General features: G+C 40.5%; 1 long non-coding RNA gene across 1 annotated transcript in view; it reads right to left on the reverse strand.

The window, feature by feature from the left end:
- The window catches only part of LOC142740972 (uncharacterized), a 61,052-nt gene extending 55,513 nt beyond the window's left edge, over positions 1 to 5,539 (reverse strand). Inside the window, exon 1 of the long non-coding RNA XR_012880943.1 lies at positions 5,308 to 5,539. This is a non-coding gene — a long non-coding RNA (uncharacterized LOC142740972). The remainder of the gene's footprint in view (positions 1 to 5,307) is intronic.
- Positions 5,540 to 13,138: the final 7,599 nt, after the last annotated feature.

The raw sequence follows: 13,138 nt of genomic DNA on the forward strand, positions 1-13,138 counted from the left end.
GCCTCAACTCCAATGTGAAGAGACGCTTGCTTCTTAGAGAGCTGAAATCACTTGGAGCGGAGGTCGCTTTCCTATAGGAGACACACTTAGATTCCTCTGGTTCCTTTCACTTTGCCCGGGGGGCGTATCCTGCTGTGTATTCTGCCTCGTCTGCTCGTAAGAGGGAGGGGGTTGCCATTCTGATATCCACTGCATGTCCCATACAGGTCCATACCTCACATTTAGATCCGAGGGGTAGATATGTTATCTTGGAGGGGACTCTGTTTGCCCAGCCAGCCCATTGTTTTATGTAACGTCTACTCCCCTAATACAGCACAGATCCCAATCCTACGCAGACTCTTCTCCAAGCTACACAATCTCCCTAGGGGTGCATGGTTGGTAGGTGGAGACTTCAATATCCTGTTCTCTGCGAAAATGGACAGTGCTTCTCTTACGCACGCTACTCCGTCTCCCACCCTCACGGGACTTTCTACTCGCTTCAGGCAACTGATTAAGGAACATCATCTCTATGACCTGTGGCAAGTTGATCATCCGGGCGATAGGTCCTATACTTTCTTTTCCCATACACATAACACTCACACGCGCCTAGGCTACTTCTTTGGTAATGTCCCTGCCCTCCGTTTGCCTCAAACGGCGTCATAGACCCTATCTCCTGGGCGGATCCTGCGCCAGTCTCAGTGACTTTGCAAATAGGTAGACCCTCCACGAGAATATGTCATTGGCTTCTAAATTAAACTTTAATTAGGTCCCCTGCCCTTAGGGATGACCTGGCCGTTCACATGCGTGAATTTTACGCATTTAATGAGGGCTCGGTTCCTTCCATTTCCACTCTCTGGGAGGCGCATAAGGTGGTGATGCGGGGGCAATGCATGGCTATGGGTTCCAGACTAAAAAGGGACTCTAGGGCCAAAAGGGTTGCTCTCCTTCGGAAAATTGCTAAACTGGAGAAGGAGATGGGGACTCAGCCAACAGTGCCGAATTTGCGGCATTTGATAGAGGCCAGAGCACAACTCAAGGATTTAGCAATGAAGGGGGTAGAAAAGTCGCTTTTATACACGAAATGGAGATATTATAACAAGGGCAACAAAGCCCATTCGCTTCTAGCCCATCTATTGAGGGATCAGGCGACTGCTCGTACCCCGCAGGCAGTTTGGGATAACGCAGGCGTCCTCCAGCATCACCCAGACACGATAGCCGCACTATAAATCCCTATATCATTTACCAACTACATTACCATCTGATCCAGTCCGCCGGCGAGAAACGCTTCAAGCGTACCTCTCTTCATGTACTCTCCCTAGATTGAAAGACACAGAGCTTTCTTCTTTGAATGCCCCGATCTCTGCGGATGAACTGTCTGATATACTGAAGTACCTCCCTGGTGGAAAAGCCCCTGGGCCGGATGGCTTCACGTATGAGTATTATAAGACATTTGCAGAGATCCTAGTTCCAAAGATGGTTTCCTTATTTAACGACTTCCTTCAGGGTTCTCCTATCCCTCAAACGTTTCAGCATTCTCATATTACACTGATCCCTAAACCGGGTAAAGACCACGCAGATTGCTCAAATTATAGACCCATAGCTCTTTTGAACTCTGAACTTAAAATTTTTACTCGTCTTCTTGCAAATAGACTGTAAGGATCTTTGATCCATAAAGATCAGGTGGGCTTTGTGCCCCTTAGACAAGGGGGAGATAACACACGGAGGACCTTTGATCTAATTGATGCCCTTCATAGGCAAGAGGAATCAGCGATCCTTCTTAGCCTGGATGCGGAGAAGGCGTTTGATCGCTTGGGATGGCCATTTATGTTTGAAACTCTGAAATCATTTGGGATTTCGGGTCCTTTCCTGATGGCTCTGCGTGGTCTTTACTCCACCCCGACGGCGGCGATTAAACTTCCGCACTCCACTTCTCCCCCGTTAAAGATTTGGAATGGTACGCGTCAGGGATGCCCCCTGTCGCCTCTTTTATTTTTGCTCTGTATTGAACCCCTTGCAGCTCAAATACGGCAATCCATAGATATAGCGGGGGTCAAGATACAAGATAAAGAGTTTAAAGTTTCCTTATTTGCGGATGACGTCTTCTTGACTATCACTAAACCTCATATCTCCCTTCCTACCCTTACTGCCGTTCTCCATACGTATGGGCGGCTCTCAGGCTATAAAACTAATACCAAGCGCTCCCTCTTAATGTCCCATGCCAGGAACTATTGCTCCTCAAACACAACTACACTTACATTTGGAAGAAAGCCTACCTGACTTACTTGGGAGTCCAGCTCACTCCCTCTTATACATCGGTTTACAAGGCTAATTTCCCTCCTCTTTTTGCTGAACTGCGTAGACTTATGGCCAGGTGGGATCCTTTCCCCATATCCTTTTTTGGATGCATTGCAGCGGTCAAAATGACCCTGCTCCCTAAATAATTGTACTTTTTTGGGACCCTACCAGTGGCAGTATCTATGAGGGAACTGCGGGCTATGCAGTCTACCATCCTCAGGTTCATATGGCACTCCGGCAGACATCGAATCCCGAAATCGGTTTTATTGTCTGGTCGATCTGCAGGTGGGTTGTCTGTTCCTGACGTGGTGAAGTACTACTGGGCGGCCCATCTCTGCCGCATTCCTTGTTGGGTGTCCCTATGGGCATACAACAAGTGGACTGAAATAGAGAAATTGTGGATGGCTCCAGTTCACCCAAACTCTTTGTTATGGGGCGACCCGCTGGTTTTGCCGTCTTCGTCTCTGTTGGGTCCCATGCGCATTCAACGGGAGGTGTGGGATACCTGTAAACAATGCTTTCATTTGGCGTCGGGTTGTCTGCCCTTGACATCGATACTATATACTCCCACTATTCCGGGGGTACTGCCTCCCGGGTGGTTTGATTGTGGACGGGGGTAGAGGTATTCCACTTGGCCGATATGGTTGATCCTCACACACTAGGGCTTCACCCGTTTTCATATTTCCAACAGCATTATAACATCCCCTCTTCTACATTTTTCCACTATCTTCAGATTAGACACTACATGCAACAAACTTTCGGATACACTCGGGTCACTACTAAAGGGCTTATATCAGCTATTTACACGATACTGCTGTCTCTGGATAACTCCCCTCCACCTGGGCATAGATATATGTTAAAATGGGAGACCTTGCTGAATAAATCTATCCCTCCCTCATTGTGGCAGATTATCTGGTCACAAGCAGCTAAAACTTCCATCTGCACTGTATATAAAGAAAATCAATACAAAATTCTTATGTTTTGGTACCATACCCCTGCCTTATTGCATGGCTTCAATCCGGGTATTCCTTCGGATTATTGGCGATGCAAAGATCAGAGGGGAGACCTGTTCCATATTTTTGGAGCTGCTCCCTGGTGCAACAGTTTTGGCTGGAGGTTAGGAATTTGGCGTTGGCGGTGTTGCAGCAGGATATTCCTCTAGACCCTCTTCATTATCTCCTGAATGTCCCTCCAAGGTCCTTGGAGAAACCATTAGCTCGACTTTTTCGGCACTTTCTCACTGCCGCTAAAACCTTGATTGCTTGGAAGTGGAGACAGACTGCCCCTCCTTCTCACATCGACTTACTGACTAGAATTATGGGAATTCGCACTATGGAGTATATGACGGCCTCAATTGAAAATACGCTGGACAGGTTTAGAGTGATGTGGGATCCGTGGGATAAGTATTGGCTACCGATATCTCAGGGTTAGACTGTGGATTGATCTCTGATTGTCCTTCCCCCCCTACCCTTTTGTCTTTTCCCCGGTGTCTTGTTTTGTCTGTTTGGATTTTCTGCTATGTCAAATGGACTGCATGACTTGCCCATGCGTCCCAATGTCATGTGTGTATTTTGAAAACTTTCAATAAAAATACAGTTGAAACGAAATGTTGGGGTATTTTTTCTACTTTCTCCCTTGTGAAAAATAAAATTCAACATTTTAGTGGACAGAAATGTTGATATTCATTTTCACTGCCTAATTCCACTAAATTCTACAAAAAAAACCTGTGGGGTCAAAATGCTAACTATACCCCTAGAAAAATTCCTTGAGGGGTTTAGTTTCCAAAATGGAGTCACTTTTGGGGGGTTTCCACTGTTTTTGTCCCTCCAGGGCGTTGCAAACCCAACATGGCACTGAAAACAAATCCAGCAAAATTTGCGCTCCAAAATCCAAAAGGCGCTCCTTCCCTCCTGAGCCCTGCTGTGGGTCCAAACATCAGTTTATTACCACATACAGTGAAGGAAACCAGTATTTGATCCCTTGCTGATTTTGTAAGTTTGCCCACTGTCAAAGTCATGAACAGTCTAGAATTATTAGGCTAGGTTAATTTTACCAGTGAGAGATAGATTATATTTTAAAAAAAACTGAAAATCACATAGTCAAAATTATATATATTTATTTGCATTGTGCACAGAGAAATAAGTATTTGATCCCCTACCAACCATTAAGAGTTCAGCCTCCTCCAGACCAGTTACACGCTCCAAATCAACTTGGTGCCTGCATTATAGACAGCTCTTACATGGTCACCTGTATAAAAGACTCCTGTCCACAGACTCAATGAATCAGTAGTATACCTACATGAAGAACACCACGAAAGAATTTCCCCCGATACATTTATTGTAGTCAAAAATCTGACTTATAACATAATAAATTATGGGGAAAGACGCATGGTAATAACGGTGAACCCGCTGATTAGTAACAAAAACCTATAGTTTAGAGTCTGACACACCAAAATAATTATAAAATAGAAAATTTATTGAATACATCTAAAAAATACCACAAAAGTTAAAACAGAGATGATATCCACAGTACAGAAAGACAACCAGATTATTGTATATAAGAATTCCAGATATATGGGTAAAGGGCAACACTGTTCAAATACAGGAATACATCCACAATGGGTTACAATTGTGTAAAGTAATATACATATTCTAATACCTTAACAAGCAAGGTAGGCTATTGAACATTAACCAGCAAAATAGGCTATTCAGCAAACAGGGCAAATCTCCCACGTATTTGTCACTCTCACATCTTTAAAGTATAAATTAAATAAACATCAATGAATGGGTGTACACAAGTGTAAATACCCCTGAATAAAGCCAGATGCAAAAATCAGTAGAAAAAACTGTGAAATACTAGTGCCATGCACAAGTAAAATACATGGCTCTATTTAAACAGACACATGAAATAGGAGCAGGGCAATAGCTGTAATGTCCACCCCATTTGCAGACACTCAAACACCCATTAGGTAGAATGTGATAGAAAGAAACTTTTTGCTGGAAAACAGGCATATGCTGGAAGCGGAGTTCATACCCATAGTAACAGGTCACCGTCTCTGGTGTCAACCCCGACGCGCGTTTCAGCCCGGAAGCCTTCGTCTGGGGGTGGTGTTGTGATTAAAGATGCCGTCCCTATAAAGCTGCCCTCATCCAATCACCTTCTATATTAGAAGGATAAAGCAGCTGTGTCTCGGTGCAGGAGATTGTACTGACGTCGTTGCAAGAGATAAATACCGGTGTGTTAGATCCGAACACACTGGAGAGTGAGATCACATGACCCACGATCCGGCCACAAGCCGGGAGATGCAACCATAGCAACGATTGCCGCACATCAAGACACAGTGACAAGGCGGATACAAAAAGGTTACTACATAAAAGCCAGATATACGAGAAGGACGGAAGGAGACAGAGCGGAACATAGGAGAGAAAGAAAAACAGCTGAAAAGATAAATTGAAATATACTACGGGCCGTATCATGCACTAGTGATCTAGCACAAAAATAAAATTTAAAGATAAAATTAAAGATGGAATTCATGAACCGAATTATATATACATAAGTGAATACTTGCCAGCATAAATAAATAACAAATGTTAAATAAGTAAATAACTTATAAAGAATATGGATCAAAAAAAATTATAAATAAATAAATAGATACACAATGCCAAAACAAATACTTACTCCTAAATAAATACAGAGTGTATAAGTGAATGCATACATACACAACACACATTAGATCACAAATACAAATATATATGTATATTTCATTTATTTGTATTGTTTAAAAAATATTAATTTTTATTAAATTTAACACTTTCCCTAACCTTTCCCTATTGGTGTGTAAACAGTGGTAAATGGTATGCGTATATAAATACAAGCGCATACAAACAAATAATGTAAAGTGAGGACATACAACAAGAGGTACATAATATCAAACATATACCAATAACAAATATATACAAAATTACAAAAACAAAAGTGAAAAAGAAAGTGAAAACTTATATCTTATTTTACACCAACAAAAAAGTGATTAATCATACATTGAATACAGAATCTATCATACCCAAAATAACCAACATATATAAGAATATGCGAATAAATATAATAATAAAATAAAAAATTTATGAATATAATAATAAATGTAATATATAAGCTATAATAAAATATATCTATCTAGGCATTGGATACACAACTATAAATAAATAAATATAACATAGAAAAATCAATTATATAGTAAGTGGAAAATGTATGTATATATTTATATCACATAAAAAAATCCATGATATTACAATATATTTAAAATATAATACAAGAATTGGAAAAAACTTATTGTTGTCAGTCCATTTACATGTATGCAAAATGAGCTATAAAACATACATTTCTACACAAATCAACCATCAGATAAATATTAAATAAATATTATGTAAATATTATTGCAACAAATATATATATGCATATGTGCTGTGAAGATATATGTATATATGTGTGAATACCATTCAATATAGCAAAAACCAATGCATACAATTCAAAATATTGCCAAGATATATACATTTCTTTCAATTTAATGAATGAATGAATGATCAACACATGATTGGCACTAAACCAATACATAAGTCAATCCATATATATATTATTATTCATATTATGCTGCTATAACAAATGAATACATAGATCCATGCATAAGAGCTGTAAAGACCACATTTAAATACATAAAAATGCATAAATCGCTAAACAAATTTCTCTCTTCCAATGGCCCGTTTAGTAAACTGATTAGAAGGATGGGAAGGTGGAAAATCTCATTCAACCAAATAAGGAAGCATCAGAATTGTGGATCATATCAGGTTCTCAAAAGGTTGGAAAGTCAATCCATATAACTAAAAACAAAAGCACAAAGCATATTTATATTAAAACTTATACACAAACCACGGACATATTAAAAACAACACCATGAAAGATACTGACACTCTACAGGAAAGCTGCGAAACCCAGGCTTTCATTTAAGCCATTAGGTTGTAATGTTTTTAATTTCCAAATCCATTTGGATTCAACTCTTAACAATTTCTTCATTAGGGATCCTCCCCTCATATCCAGTTGTACGTGGTCAAATGCCCTTAATCTTCAAAGATTTGGATGCGCAATTATGGTACTGAGCAAAATGTCGTGGCAGGGTTTTCAAAAATTCAATTTTGTCCAAAGCTGTTCCCCCAGCTGCCTCAATACTATTGACATGCTCCCTCGTACGTGTTTTCAATTCTCTAGTCGTAATCCCAATATAAATCTTTGGGCAGGGGCAATAAGCATAATAAATTACACCCTTTGTATTACAATTAATGGGCCAAGTGATCTTATATTTACATTGCCCTGATGAGTCCACAAAGTCATCACTACAAACAACATTCGGGCATGCAATACATCTCCCACATGGTTTACACCCCCATCTGGGTTTGGATGCTCCGAATATGGGTTTAGCTAGCTGGGGTTGATGATAGCTATAAACCAGGGTGTCACGAAGGTTCCTAGCTCTTCTTGATGCAAATGCTGGTTTGACCGGTAGTAGCTCAGCTAAAACACCATCAGTTTGTAAAACTGACCAATGCTTGGACAGACATTTCTGCATCTCACCCCATCTATCATGATACGTAGTGACATACCTGATTTTGGTGTCAGCAGTTTTCTTTGTAGTAGTGGGATGAAGCAATTGAGTCCGTGTAGCTCTGCACGCCCTATTGTACGCTCGATTAATGCATCTCCTGGTGTAGCCCCTATCGGAGAAACGCTGTTTAAGGATGGTCGCTTGTCTTTCAAAGTCATCATCAGATGAGCATAATCTACGTATTCTCAAGAATTGTCCGATCGGGATAGATCGAATCATATGTGGAGGATGTGAAGAAGAGGCATGCAAATAGGAGTTAACCGACGTTTCCTTTCTGTGTAAATCTGTTTGAATACAGCCAGTACTATCACTTTTGATCAAAACATCCAAAAAATCGATGGCTGTTGAGCTAGTTTTCCAAGTCAGTCGTATATTAACCTCATTTACATTCAACTCACCCATGAAGGAATCGAATTCCCCCTGGGTGCCCTGCCAGATGATGAAAATGTCATCGATGAATCTGGTCCAGAGGACCACCTTGCTCATAGATGACAAACGGTCTGACAGGAAAAGGTCCCTCTCCCACAGCCCCAGGAACAAATTGGCATATGAGGGAGCACAGGCTGACCCCATCGCCGTTCCCTGGAGCTGGAGGTAGAAAGATCCGTTGAAGGTGAAAAAATTGTGTGTGAGCACAAATTCCAATAAAGTTAAAACCAACTGTGATTTGGCCGAATCATTGTCTGTCATCCTTAGAAAATATGCCACTGCCTGAAGGCCATCTTGGTGGCGGATATTCGTATACAGTGATTCAACGTCACATGTTGCCAGTAGCATATTGGGTTCAAGTTGAACACCTTCCAATTTTTTAAGGAGATCAGCCGAATCACGGAGGTAAGATGGTAAAGTCTCCACTATTGGTTTCAGAATTGTGTCAATGTATTTACTCACATTATCACAAACATTCTCTCTCCCGGAGATGATAGGTCGCCCTGGTGGTAGGTTAAGATTTTTGTGTATTTTCGGTAATAAATATAAACTTGACACTTTAGGGTCCTGAACCACCAGACAATCCATCAAGGCCGGAGAGATGGTGCCCGCGTCAAGGGCTTCTCTTAATATACGATGAAGTGATGTACTGAAAGCAGATAAAGGATTGAACGTTAGCTTTTTATAACACGTGGGGTTTCTCAATTGACGATATGCTTCCTTCTCATATAAATCTCTAGGCCAAACAACTATATTTCCTCCCTTGTCCGCTGGTTTATAAACCGTATCATCAAGAGATTTTAATTTCTTTAAACTAATTCGTTCACTAGTCGTCAAATTATCGTGTCTAATCCTACTGGACATTTTCTCCATATCCTGCGTGACTAGTTTGACAAATAAATCAATTGCTGGACATATAGTAAAAGGAGGAAATTTAGTCGATCGTTTCTTAATAGATTGTGGAATCATACCTGTCTCTTGGGATTCCTGCTCATTCAATAGTTGTTCTAAATAATGCAAAGCCTCCATTTCCTCTGGTGTGGAAAAATTGTTATCAGTCTTCATGTGGAACCACCTTTTAAATATCAGGCCTCTAGCGAAAAGGTGTAAATCCTTTATGGCTGTAAAGGCATCAAATTGATTTGAGGGTGCAAATGATAAACCCCTTGATAATACCCCAATATCAATGGAGGACAGTTGATGGGTCGATAAATTAATTACCTTCATATGCTGGTTGTCAGATATTGGAAAACGCCTCATTTCATCTCTTTGTCTACCAGGGGGATCAAACCCATACGGTTGCGTACGTCGTTCATCCGTACGGAATCTCTGTCTTTTTTGAATCTCATTTTTTTTGATCCATATTCTTTATAAGTTATTTACTTATTTAACATTTGTTATTTATTTATGCTGGCAAGTATTCACTTATGTATATATAATTCGGTTCATGAATTCCATCTTTAATTTTATCTTTAAATTTTATTTTTGTGCTAGATCACTAGTGCATGATACGGCCCGTAGTATATTTCAATTTATCTTTTCAGCTGTTTTTCTTTCTCTCCTATGTTCCGCTCTGTCTCCTTCCGTCCTTCTCGTATATCTGGCTTTTATGTAGTAACCTTTTTGTATCCGCCTTGTCACTGTGTCTTGATGTGCGGCAATCGTTGCTATGGTTGCATCTCCCGGCTTGTGGCCGGATCGTGGGTCATGTGATCTCACTCTCCAGTGTGTTCGGATCTAACACACCGGTATTTATCTCTTGCAACGACGTCAGTACAATCTCCTGCACCGAGACACAGTTACTATGGGTATGAACTCCGCTTCCAGCATATGCCTGTTTTCCAGCAAAAAGTTTCTTTCTATCACATTCTACCTAATGGGTGTTTGAGTGTCTGCAAATGGGGTGGACATTACAGCTATTGCCCTGCTCCTATTTCATGTGTCTGTTTAAATAGAGCCATGTATTTTACTTGTGCATGGCACTAGTATTTCACTGTTTTTTCTCATGATTTTTGCATCTGGCTTTATTCAGGGGTATTTACACTTGTGTACACCCATTCATTGATGTTTATTTAATTTATACTTTAAAGATGTGAGAGTGACAAATACGTGGGAGATTTGCCCTGTTTGCTGAATAGCCTATTTTGCTGGTTAATGTTCAATAGCCTACCTTGCTTGTTAAGGTATTAGAATATGTATATTACTTTACACAATTGTAACCCATTGTGGATGTATTCCTGTATTTGAACAGTGTTGCCCTTTACCCATATATCTGGAATTCTTATATACAATAATCTGGTTGTCTTTCTGTACTGTGGATATCATCTCTGTTTTAACTTTTGTGGTATTTTTTAGATGTATTCAATAAATTTTCTATTTTATAATTATTTTGGTGTGTCAGACTCTAAACTATAGGTTTTTGAGACTCAATGAATCAGTCTGACTCTAACCTCTACAACATGGGCAAGACCAAAGAGCTTTCTAAGGATGTCAGGGACAAGATCATAGACCTGCACAAGGCTGGAATGGGCCACAAAACCATTAGTAAGACGCTGGGTGAGAAGGAGACAACTGTTGGTGCAATAGTAAGAAAATGGAAAACATACAAAATGACTGTCAATCGACATCGATCTGGGGCTCCATGCAAAATCTCACCTCGTGGGGTATCCTTGATCCTGAGGTAGGTGAGCGCTCAGCCGAAAACTACACGGGGGAACTTGTTAATGATCTCAAGGCAGCTGGGACCACAGTCACCAAGAAAACCATTGGTAACACATTACGCCGTAATGGATTAAAATCCTGCAGTGCCCGCAAGGTCCCCCTGCTCAAGAAGTCACATGTACAGGCCCGTCTGAAGTTTGCAAATGAACATCTAAATGATTCTGAGAGCTCTTTGGCATTAACTCAACTCGCCGTGTTTGGAGGAAGAGAAATGCTGCCTATGACCCAAAGAACACCGTCCCCACTGTCAAGCATGGAGGTGGAAACATTATGTTTTGGGGGTGTTTCCCTGCTAAGGGCACAGGACTACTTCACCGCATCAATGGGAGAATGGATGGAGCCATGCACCGTCAAATCCTGAGTGACAACCTCCTACCCTCCACCAGGACATTAAAAATGGCTCGTGGCTGGGTCTTCCAGCACGACAATGACCCGAAACATACAGCCAAGGCAACAAAGGAGTGGCTCAAAAAGAAGCACATTAAGGTCATGGAGTGGCCTAGCCAGTCTCCAGACCTTAATCCCATCGAAAACTTATGGATGGAGCTGAAGATCCGAATTGCCAAGCGACAGCCTCGAAATCTGACTGCTGTGCTTGCCAACAAGGGTTTTGCCACCAAGTATTAAGTCTTGTTTGCCAAAGGGATCAAATACTTATTTCTCTGTGCACAATGCAAATAAATATATATAATTTTGACAATGTGATTTTCTTTTTTTTTTTTTTATATAATCTATCTCTCACTGGTAAAATTAACCTAGCCTTAAAAATTCTAGACTGTTCATGTCTTTGACAGTGGGCAAACGTACAAAATCAGCAAGGGATCAAATACTTATTTCCTTCACTGTATGGGGTATTGCCGTAATCGGGAGAAATTGCTTTGCGAATGTTGGGGTGCTTTTTCTCCTTTATTCCTTGTAAAAATGAAAAAATGCTATGTTTCTCAGAAAAAAAGGTGATTTTCATCTTTACAAACTAATTCCATTAAATACTGCAAAAAAAACTGTGGTGTCAAAATGCTAACTATACCCCTACAACAACGCCTTGAGGGGTGAAGTTTCCAAAATGGGGTCACTTTTGGGGCGTTTCGATTGTTTTGGCACCACAAGACCTCTTCAAACCTGACATGATGCCTAAAATATATTCCTAAAAAAAGGAGGCCCCAAAATCCACTAGGTGCTCCTTTGCTTCTGAGGCCAGTGCTTCAGTCTATTGGGACACTAGACAAAAATAGACGAGGAGACAGCACTTCCAATATATGTCAGCTTTATAATCACCCGTGCGACGTTTCAGTCCAACAGGACCTTTCTCAAGCATAGTGAACACAGCAATACAAGAGTCAACAGTAATAAAAATGTGATTAGTACAAAAACAGTTAAAAAATATCTGTGTACCATGTAACAGTGTAATCTGAAGTCATAATCAACCAACATAGGTGCTTATGTATAAATCTATAAAAACAGTAAGGGACTGGTACATCAATAAGCAGTCCAAATGTAAAGTAATATATTAATAAGTAAAAACTCACCAAGTGTGCGTGTGATCAAGATCGATTGCAGGATATTGTCTATAGATGCCGGATGTACCTACTCCTTGTGGGTTACGGCGTCCAGGATGTATAACATCCAAGTGTATAAGGTAAATATCGTAAGTGTACTTCCTTAATTGGGACTGTGCATGCTCAAACAGCAATGTCCCGCGAGACTACGCTAGTCACTTCCCGCGCATGCGCAGTACCTAGACTAACTGCATGGCGGCGATTTTGGAAAGTGGCAACAGCATCAAACTGAATGAAGCCAAAGAGGATCGCCATCAGAAATGTAAATATTATACTATTTGACAAAAGGGAATAATTAGTAGGACAAAAAGGAGCAAGGGATTTTCATATGTAATTGTATATGCTAAATCATAGACAATGGCACACACATTCTAATGTGTATACATCCAGACAGGGTGCAAAATAATAGCATTATTTATATATCCCACATCGTCTCACAAAAAGTTCCTACTTCCACAAGAAATGGCAATCAAATGATGTATACCATGACCTAATCAATAGGGGACAG

This window comes from Rhinoderma darwinii, chromosome 2, assembly GCF_050947455.1.
Source record: "Rhinoderma darwinii isolate aRhiDar2 chromosome 2, aRhiDar2.hap1, whole genome shotgun sequence".
NCBI classification, from domain to species: domain Eukaryota; kingdom Metazoa; phylum Chordata; class Amphibia; order Anura; family Rhinodermatidae; genus Rhinoderma; species Rhinoderma darwinii.